Consider the following 10642-nt stretch of genomic DNA (forward strand, 5'->3'; position numbering starts at 1 on the left):
ATGCCAGGCTAACTCCAGTATCATTATTTTTTGGTGACAACCTTGCAACATCACACTATAGATAACCTGTCTCTTGGTGGTCTAATCATTGGTAAGGTGATTGAGTTGTTCTACTAAATTCTGCAAGTATACTATCCTGGTACCCAAAGACATTAGTTTCCTGGAAGCTGGCCAGTGGTCATGGGAATAGCATGGCATCATTTATGGTCAGAACTACCATGATATCTGATCATCTTTGAACTCCCATCCTTTGTTTTTGATTAATGAAAACTGGTTCAAGAATTTCACCACTAGTGGCACAATGTTATTACCCTTGGCCATCTCTTTAATCATAGCCTCAGTTCTGAAAACTAGGGTTCTATTCTATTATTCCTAACTGGGGTATCCAGGCAACTCAGACATGCTTTGAACACTACTCTAAGAGGGAGGTGCTATTCTTATCATCATTTTATAGATGAAGAAACTAAGGCAGACAGAGGTTAAATGATTTGCTCAAAGTCACATAGCTAGTAAGAATCTGAGATTGGATTCAAACTTAGGTCTTCTTGTCACCAGGTCCTATGCTGTGTCCACAAATAAATACAAAAACACTTAATGCACTTCAAAAAGTCCACAATTTGTTTTTGGAAGAGAATTTTATCTGGGACAGCTATTATATACAACTTTTGATATTTTCAAGAGTCAGTCTGTTCTTCAGAGGCTCACATAGACCTCACTTCCCAAGATTTATAACATTACCCTCAAAATGAATACTAAAAATTGTCTGGACATGCAATTTGGAGGAAAAATGAAATACTATTATAAAAAATAATACCACACAGGCATACATTTGGGGTGTTGAATAAATGGTGCCCCTTGGTCTGCATGCTCTAAATAACTTTCTATGAGGGAAGGCTACAAAATCCAACTCTCTTGTCTCTAAGTTGAGACTTCAGTCTTCAGCCCCAAGCCCCTGTGTGTGTGTGTGTGTGTGTGTGTGTGTGTGGCTAAATGTCTAGATTCTGTTGAGAACTAAAGGTAATCTTCGTCTAGTAAGTCTGACATTCTAGTCCTGAAATTTAGACTCTCTCAAGCTTGAGTTCTCCCATGAGGCAATCCCCAAGACTGATGTTGCATAGGAGATTCCAGTCTCTGACCTGAAGTCTAGATTCGGCTATTACTACCTTAGGAATCACAATCTTACCTCCTACATACAAGATGCTAAGTTATAGGAACATACCTGCCCTCTCAGACTATGAGGTTGTGCCCATATCTGTCTCTGCCACATGCTTCTACTGGAACTCTATTAATGTCATGCACATTGCCATCTATTGGATCAAGAATGTCTATTTTCAGGAACTAAAAAGAGAAGTCCATTTACTTGTGTTCAGAATTCTGTGGGTGGGCATATGTAACTCCCAAGTTCTGCTACTTCTACATGGAGCATTGCTTTCATAGGGGAAAAAAACTGAACAGGTATAGGTTTGTCCTGTCTAGGAAAGAGGGTCCTTCCTTCTTTTTCCTTCCCTCTCCCCCTTCTCCCAAACCAGATTGTTTCTTGTTGCTCTCAAGTCTTTGTTCTGAACTAGGGGAAAGGGGAAGAAGGGTAAAAATGGTTCCGAGGATGGTGAGATCTCCTTTATAAGCTGGTACAAAGAGACACACCAATAACAAAAGTCATCCTCTTGCATTCCAGTCAGTCAATGACTTTGATTGCAACCCTAGTCATTGAAAACAAATGAGGAATTCTCTGTCCTTTATACATGACAACCATGCATGTGTACGCCTGTAGCTCACATGGGAAAACCCATCAAAAACTTCCAAAAACTCATTCCCCATCAAGGTAATCAAGGACTTCCCTATCAATCCACATTACACAAGGAAAATAGACAATTGAGAAAGGAGGGTCAAGTTTGGGTGCATAAAACAAAGTATAGTTCGATAAGATAGCCCGTATAGATATGGTTTGTGAGTTATAAGGAATTTTCCAAAGTGACCAATATGGAAACACCGATGTTAACAAAACAAAGCATGAAAAGTATCCAGGGTGGGTGGCTGAGAAAATCCTGCCAAAGATGGTTAATAGACTTGAGGGTTAGGTCACAATGAACAGAGCTGCTTGAAGTCTTAATTGCTGTGAAAGAGAATCCAAGAAAAGCTTGTTTCACGAAGACAGAAGATGTTACTGAGAGTTTTTTTTGCCAAGGAAAGCTGTTCTTTTTATGTCTGTTTTTATTTGGGAATGATTTCTGAGGAAACAGTCTGCTTATCAATTCAGTCAGCTTGGTGCGGTGGAAGAAGCACCAGACTTAGTGTCAAAGGATGTGGGTTCATTTCCTAGCACTACCACTTATGACCCTGGGCAAGTTACCTTCCCCCGCTGCTTTGCAGCTTCTTCATCTGCTAAATGGTGAGGCTGGACTAGATAACTTCCAAAGTCTCTTCCAGTCTCAATCTAGGATCTTACAGTAATGCATCTTGGTGTGTAATGGATTTGCTCAGTCCTTCATTCTCTTTCCCTCAGCAGAGGAGTTATGGATTTGGGTCTAGAAATCAAGAATGAAGTGCTAAAGGAGACAGTTGAAGGGGGGATTCTATACTTGCAGCTGGAAAGAGAGATGCCACATCTGGGTATTGGTCTCCATTCTTGAAAAGGACCAAAATGACATCATGCTTTTGGTGTCAGGGTACAGTGTGTTCAACTGCGCCTTATCAAATCTATATGAACTTGGAAGTGTTCACCATAGGCCAGGCACAAAGAGTCCATATGAATTTTGGAACATCTAAATTTGCATATCTCATGTTTCTTTTGAGCTACTTTCATCCGCTTTGCCCATGGATTATGGCATTTTCTTTGATGCAGGCACATTATGCTGGATAGTCTTGTGCCAATGTGTCTAGTATCTCACAATTCATTTCAATGTTCTTCAAGGAGACCTCAAGAATATTCTTGTATTAATGCTTCTGACTTCCATGTGAATATCTAATTTATGTGTGTTCTCCATAAAATAGTCCTATGTAGTTTCATTTATGAGATTTTTGGAATATGGCATTGGAAGTCCAAGCTTTGATAAAGTCCATTGGAATTCAAACGAAACTGTAGCCATGCCTTAAACCCAAATCACTCTAGTTCTCACTGATTGAATAATCCAGTCCAAGTTTCACATAATCATTTATTGGGTTTTGATGTCTCAGAGCAAGTGTAAATAACAATTGTTTCTATTTTTGGCCAGAGAGGCTTGCCTTTCTAAATTGATTTTTCTTCTGACTGGTAAAAGAGGCCATTTTTTGCCTCATTTTTAACTTAATCTCAATCAGTGAATAGGCCTTGCCTCAGACAAACTGAGACTCAGGAAAGTCCTTAGCTTAAAAAGGTCAAGGTCTTCCACTGCATCCAGGGTCGTTTCCAGTGGTCCTGATCCATATATTGCCACTAGACCCAGATGACTCTGTAGAAAAAGTGACATTGGTGACATTGCACAACCCTGCCCCACTTAAAGCCAATTCACCTGCAAGTCGAGACATCCCCTTCCTGAAGTCATTGGTCCTCTTTGAAATGAAGGACACACTTTGAATGAAAAACAGAAGCTATTCACTTTCCTGCCATGCTGCTGGTATACTGTCCAGATTTCACCGGCATACAACAATGGTAGGATGACATTGCCAAGGACGACTTCTGAAATCTCTCATTTGGATCCATGAAGCTGACTGAAGGCAGAAGTAGTCAGCAGTCCTAGCAAGTGATGAGAGATGGAGGAATTGTGACAGGACCAATCATTATGAGACTCTATTCATACTAGAAATGGGCTTCTCACTCCAGTTGAGCTGAAATCCTGTATTCAGAATTACCACATCTTTGGTTGATGACTAGTTATGATGACTGCATGAACTGAATGTCCTAGGGTGACTTTTGCTGCTTATATTCAAGTTGGGAATTCTTGGAAATGTTTAGTTTTGGGCCAGCTCCATTATAACAGGACAAGGTTTCTAGATTTCATCGAAACATGCCAGGTCAAGAAGGAGGTTGGGATTCTCTAGTGGGTGGAGTCTTCAGAGCTGACTTTTGATTCAACAAAATTCACAAATCCAGAAACATTGCCAAAGAATCAGTGCTTTCCCTAAAGGGAGCAAACCAAGCTGAGGAGCAGAGGTCAATATTTCTCTGAGAACTATAGAAAACCTAATACTTATTACTTGGACATATGCAAACTTTCAAAGCAGGACCTAGTTCCTCAGATCAGGGAAGGGGTTAACATCAGCATCTAGTGGTTAAATAATAATCCTACAAGGGATTCTTCTGCGTGTGTGTCATGGTCCAAGTTACTGTCCCTTTTTTCACACTACAAATCATTTTAAGATTGGCTTGAAATTTCCCCCTCACCTCCCAGATCTCACTTTTCTCATCTGTAAAATGAGAAAGCTGTAGCCCCTGGGTTATAGTTTCACCTTCACCTTTCACCCAAGCCACCTCATTTTCTTCCTGCCCACACTAGACCCACTTCTCCCTATATAAACCTATACTTCTATGTTCTATGTAGATCTTGACCTTGAATACCCTGGACTTGCAGAACCCAGGATATCAGACCCCAGAGAAAGGAATCTACTCATCTTTGGAGCTCCCCTCCTGAGATCCAGTCCGATTGATGGGTCACTCCCTCTGTTACATCCACTATCCATCACTTGCTTTAGTTTTGGTAATCAAATCAGAGGCTCCATTAATTCTAGAAAGGGTATGCCAGTGCATTGCCTTATATCTCAGTTCATCATACCCGTGACTTGCCAGACCCAAGCTCCCTTCACTAGCTACCACTCCCATCTATATATTTATCCAGTCTTTTTATTTTAATGGACATTTCTCAAGTGGAGGGACTGTCTATCTTTTTATATCCCCCCATGCCCATATTTGGCATAGTAAATATGACTTGGCACATAGTAAATAATTAAAAATTCTTTTTCAATCATTCATTCAATGGCATGAAAACTGAATCAGCTAATGTTAGTAATGAGCTGTGCAAACTATGAAATATTATAAATGTTAGCTATTTTCTTCTTCTTCTTTCTCTCTCCCCTCCCCCATCATGGTTAAGAACACTTGTTTAATTAAATTGTGAAACACCGTGGTATTAAATAATCTACCCAGGTGAAAAAACCACAACAAATGGCTATGTTTTCAAAGAGTATATGTTACCTTGCTTTCCCCTTTTGTCAAGTTCCCAAGAAAAGGAGTCCTTTTTTGTTATATGAACAACATATTTATGTATAGCTAAGGCTCTTTGGAGTTCAAAGACAGCATTTTGCAGAGCCTTGTCTGCAGTGCAGAAAGAGGATTTACTCTGGGAACACAACTCCAACTTAGCCCCCCATTCTTGCCAAGCTGGGCTGGGGGTGGGGATGGGAAAACACCATGGAAACAGAATGCATTCAAGTAATTCAAGGGCAAGGGAAGTGAGTTTCCTCTTTATCTTTGATTTTTCTAGTAATGTTTCTTGGAGATGGTTGGCAGAGACAGGACTTTATACATAGTGTGTCCCCCTACAAGAATGTAAGTTCTCTCGGGAAGGGAATCCTTTATTTTTGCCTTTGTATTTCTTTTTTTTAAAGAAAGAGTTTATTTAATTTGAGTTTTACATTTTCCCCCCACAGAAGGCAATCTGTTAGTGTTTACATTGGTTCCATGTTATATACATTGATCTCAGTTGAATATAATGAGAGAGAAATCATATCCTTAAGGAAGAAACATAAAGTATGAGATAGTAAAATTACATAATAATATAACACTTTCACCCCCCTAATTTGACAGTAATAGTCTTTGGTCTTTGTTCAAAGTCCGTAATTCTTTCTCTGGATAGGGTATTTTCTTTTTCTTTTTTTTTTTTTTTTTTAGGATTTTGCAAGGCAATGGGGTTAAGTGACTTGCCCAAGGTCACACAGCTAGGTAATTATTAAGTGTCTGAGGCTGGATTTGAAGTCAGGTCCTCCTGACTCCAGGGCTGGTGCTCTATCCAATGCACAACCTAGCTGCCCCAGATGGTATTTTCCATTGCAGACATCCCAGAATTGTCCCTGGTTGTTGCACTGATGGAATGAGCAAGTCCATCAAGGTTGAACATCACCCCCATGTTGCTGTTAGTGTGTACAGTGTTTTTCTGGTTCTGCTCATCTCGCTCAGCATCAATTCATGCAAATCTTTCCAGGTTTCCCTGAATTGCCATCCTACATGTGATGGGAACACACAATAGTGTTCCATGATGTACATATACCACAGTTTGTTAAGCTGTTCCCCAATTGAAGAACATTTACTTAATTTCCACTTCTTTGCCACTACAAACAGGGCTGCTATGAATATTTTTGTACAAGTGATGTTTTTACCCTTTTTCATCGCCTTTGTAAATTCTTAATAAATGATTGCTTCTTTTCCATCAAGATCTTCCTATAGAAAACCTTGCCAATATGGAGATAATGTTGCATCTTCAAAGGCTTGGAATACAGATCTTAAGATGAATCGTGTCCAGTCTAGCAAAGTTCAGAGTCACCCTTTGACTAAAGGGTGGCTTTTTAATTTGTTTTTTTTTTTTATCAGAATTACTCTAGGCCACCTTCTAAACAAAAGAGGACTTGTGAAATGATGTCTAAAGAGAAAATATAGAGAAAAGCTCACACTGATGGAATCGGGAGAGATGGATAGATTCATATTGATATATAGCATTTGTTACTTTCTCTCCTCCCTTAAAGATCCCTGTAAAAATTTTCCAAGGAGCCCTTATGCCCTGCAGGATCACTGTTTTTAAAAAAAGACTAACTGTGGGTTTTTATAAACTTTACAAGTGGGTAGAGGCTCCTGCCTCATTTTCCTTAAGGATTACAGATCCTCCTGAACTCAGGCTTGAAGCACCACTCCCCAATAAATACAGGGTCCTCTACCAGAGTGGTAAGTAGTTGCAAATGGGGCCATATGGAAAAGCAACAATGAGGACCTTAGGGAGTGTGAACTGGCTGGTATGATGGAGATGACAGATAGAATATTCAAAGATGATCTGAGGTGCCTGGAAATGATGGGACACAGAGATCTGCTCAATATGTATGTGGAGGGAGTGACAAGTCTCCTAAGGGAAGAAATAATTGCATTAGTTGGAGACAGAAAGCAGGTAGAGTTGTCAGCTTTTGCATTTTCTCATGGGTGGTGAAGGCTGCCTTCTGAAGCTTGGGACTTGTTACCTTTGGACCATTTGAGCAAAAACATACAACAACAGCTAACCATTATAGGGATTGGGGGACTGTCTCACTAAGGGACTTCTCTCTTCTTTGGACCCAGGCAGAGATAGACTGGGTTTAGTCCTAGGGAGAGACTGGGTTCTGAACAAATGTGGGCTCTTTTTCTTGAACTTTGACTTTCAGCACCCCTAGCCCAGAGCCCAAAATCATTTACAACTTAGGCTTGGTTTATTTAAATCTTCCCCCCCCCCCACCACCACAAAGGAATATTTAGAAGAAATCTACTCAATATTCAGTTGGGTATGGGACAGCTATCTATTCCCTCTACATGAAAGAAATGGTAAAAAAAAACCCCACAAGACTTGTAAAGATGCATTGGCAAAAACTTAAACAAGCAGCAGTGACTTAGAACTATTATTATATTCTCCTGGAAGACTGAAACTTAAAATAGCAAAGTATGAATCACATTAGAGGGCCACTGAGTCAGCATGTCACCTTTGGTCTAATGTTGCTCTCTTTCCTTCTTTGGCAGGGATTATTTTCCTCTGACTCTTGGTTTTTCTGCAAGAAGCATGATACTAATGGTCGGGAGGGTCTGTTCTGTTGCACCTGAATCAAGTGAAGAAACCCTGGAACCTTTGAACGCCTGAGCTCACAATGGCACCTTCCGACTGGAAACATCCAGGGCATGATTGGCATTGTCTATACCCAGGAAAGAAACATAAGGCAGCTGTGGGAGCCAGGGTTTGGAGAGCCACTCTCAAGTTCACCTAGGCCAAAACATGTGCTGGCTTTTAGGGGGGAAGTTAACAAATTCTCCCAGATGGAGTGGCTAATATGCCAGAAAGTGTGTGTGTGCATGTGTGTATATGTGTGTGTGTGTGTGTGTGTGTGTGTGTGTGTGTGTGTGTGAGAGAGAGAGAGAGAGAGAGAGAGAGAGAGAGAGAGAGAGAGAGAGAGAGGAGAGAGACAGAGACAGAAAGAGTGACAGAAAAAAGTGGGGGAACAGAGAGAGAGAGAGAGATGGAAATGGAGAAACAGATTGAAAACAGAGACAAAGAGAAATAGAGAATGAGACACATACACAGAGACAGAGTGATGAGAGACAGTATCAGAAGTCAGATAAGAGACATCAATGAGATAGCAAGAATCAAAGTAGATGATATCTCTGTTTGTATTCTGATGCAGCATCCTATCTCCTCTGCCATCAGAGAGTCCCAAGGCACCACTGTGCAATTCCATGGCTCTAAGACTTCCCAGCTGAGCTGGTTTCCCTTAGAAATAACCAGGATATAAGCTTAGCTCTACATGGGGATGTGCTCTAGTCAGCAGATGGGGGGGGGGGGGAATGCTAGCAATCCAAGTATATCCAAAAGGATCATGGGAACATATTTTGACCTAGAAGGTCCATTAGAGACCAAATTCCTTCATTTTTCAGATGAGAAAACAGTGAGGGAGGTTCAATTACTTGCCTAGGGTGACAAAGGCACGATTTGAACTCAGACCTTCCCAGTTCCAAATTCACCAGTCTGTTGACTACTCCATCTCTCTAGGATTTGTTATTTCTAAATGCTTTGCTTGGTGTGGAAACTCTATTGCATGGTGATCCTGGTTTTTACTGAAGACCTCTTGTTGGACCTAAAGAGATGGACTCAGCCTTGGCTTGGCTGGTTCTTTTTGGGCATCATTGGGATGAATGGTGTCTATTTTTTTTTAAACTAGAGTATGGCTGCTTGGGCCTGAGAAGGGTTTGGAAGGTTCCACTTCTTTCCAATGGAGGCAGCAACATAAACTGTCCTCAAAGGCAAGAGATTTGCACTCATGAACCTTGAGTGACTTATGACTTCTCTCCCATGAGTAGAAACCAACATCAATAGTAATCCTAGCTGACATGTCTATACTGTAGGTACTGTAATCACCCCCATTTTATAGATGAGTAAACCAAGGCTCACCGAGGTGAAGTCGTTTACCCAGGGGCACAGAGTACTTAGACACCTGAGGCTCCATTCAAATCCAGGACTTCCAACTCCTGCCTCTGTCCTTGGTGCAGAGAATGTTTTGCCTTTTCATCTCTTGCTTCTTAAAAGTTCTGGTTTCACAAGGGAGTCTATGGGGACCTCTATAGGAGGCTTTTCCTGACTTCAGCCTATAGTGCCTCCTTCCCTCAGGCTATCCTCCATCTATTCCCTCTACATCTTGGACCCAGTTATCTACGGTGTTGTCATTCCTCCAGGGGTTAGAACAAAGGCCAGTACTTAGTAATGTTTCAGTGCTTGCTCCATGATCTCTTCCATTTTCAGAATATTTATGTATCATGTGCCCACTGTGGACACAGAAGAGCTGAGATTCTGCCATCTGATCCCTTTTGCTTGGTTCTGGGATATAAAGATAAAGCTAGAAGAGAGTCCTTCCCTCAGGGAGCTTACATCTAACTCAGTGGGATCTGGCATCTTCACACTATAATGAAAGATCTGGTGTGATGGAGGAGACAGAGAGATCCAGACAAAGCACAGGAGAAAAACTGGAGGAAGGAGAGAATTCTTTTAGATGATAAAAGAGGAATATTCTCCAAGGAAGAGGTTGACTTAAAGGATGTAAAGGAATCTGAGAGAGGGAGCGGGAGGGAGAGGGAGAGAGGGAGAGAGGGAGAGAGGGAGAGAGGGAGGGAGGGAGGGAGAGAGAGAGAGAGAGAGAGAGAGAGAGAGAGAGAGAGAGAGAGAGAGAGAGAGAGAGAGAGAGAAGAAGAAGTTAGATGGGAAAAAACTTGGCTTTGTTTGTTTTGCTCTGTGTGAATGTAAGAAGGAAGTGGTCAGGATGAACTGGCAAAAATTATGCATGGGTTGGTGGATTTGGGGGATGCAGCTGCCAGTTGAGGTGTCCTGGAGGAGAGGACAGAGTTTCTGCTGACAAGATTGTTATTCTCCATAGAGATGTTGGAGAGGGAGGTGGTTAAGCATAGTGGGTGAGATGTGAGTCCTTATTTCTAATCCATCAGCAGCCCTCCCTGATTATGACTTTACTTTAACCACAGGGGATGGTCAATTTTTATTCTGAAAGTCTGATAGTCTTTTCACTAGTTCTCTGAGTCCATGAGAGAGTCAGGGAAAATGTCACACCTTGACTTCCTGTAAAGATTAATTGGCAAATCCTCAGATTCAAAGGAAGTAAGGAGAAAACAGAGGGAAGGGGAGAGGGAAGGGGAAGGAGAGGAGGAGAGAAGAGTTGGAAGGGCAGAGGAGGGAAGTGGAGGGAGAAGAGGTAGTGGGAGGGGTGAGAAAGGGAAGGGGAGGAAAAATGAGTAAGAACATTTTGTCCACGTCATCATCATCATTAAGGCATGAGAGTTTCCATAATAAACTTCTGTATCTGTTTCTTAGTTAAAAAAAGAAAAAAATCCAAGAACCAAAGGGTGGCCCATGGGGCTAGCAGCTTGCAAGGCTGGGGGTCCAGT

General features: G+C 41.4%; 1 long non-coding RNA gene across 1 annotated transcript in view; it reads left to right on the forward strand.

The window, feature by feature from the left end:
* Positions 1-8038, forward strand: part of LOC141490220 (uncharacterized) — a 45579-nt gene extending 37541 nt beyond the window's left edge. The window contains exon 2 of the long non-coding RNA XR_012469096.1: positions 7724-8038. This is a non-coding gene — a long non-coding RNA (uncharacterized LOC141490220). The remainder of the gene's footprint in view (positions 1-7723) is intronic.
* The last annotated feature ends 2604 nt before the right edge of the window (positions 8039-10642 follow it).

This window comes from Macrotis lagotis, chromosome 5 (genome assembly GCF_037893015.1).
Source record: "Macrotis lagotis isolate mMagLag1 chromosome 5, bilby.v1.9.chrom.fasta, whole genome shotgun sequence".
Classification (NCBI taxonomy): Eukaryota; Metazoa; Chordata; class Mammalia; order Peramelemorphia; family Peramelidae; genus Macrotis; species Macrotis lagotis.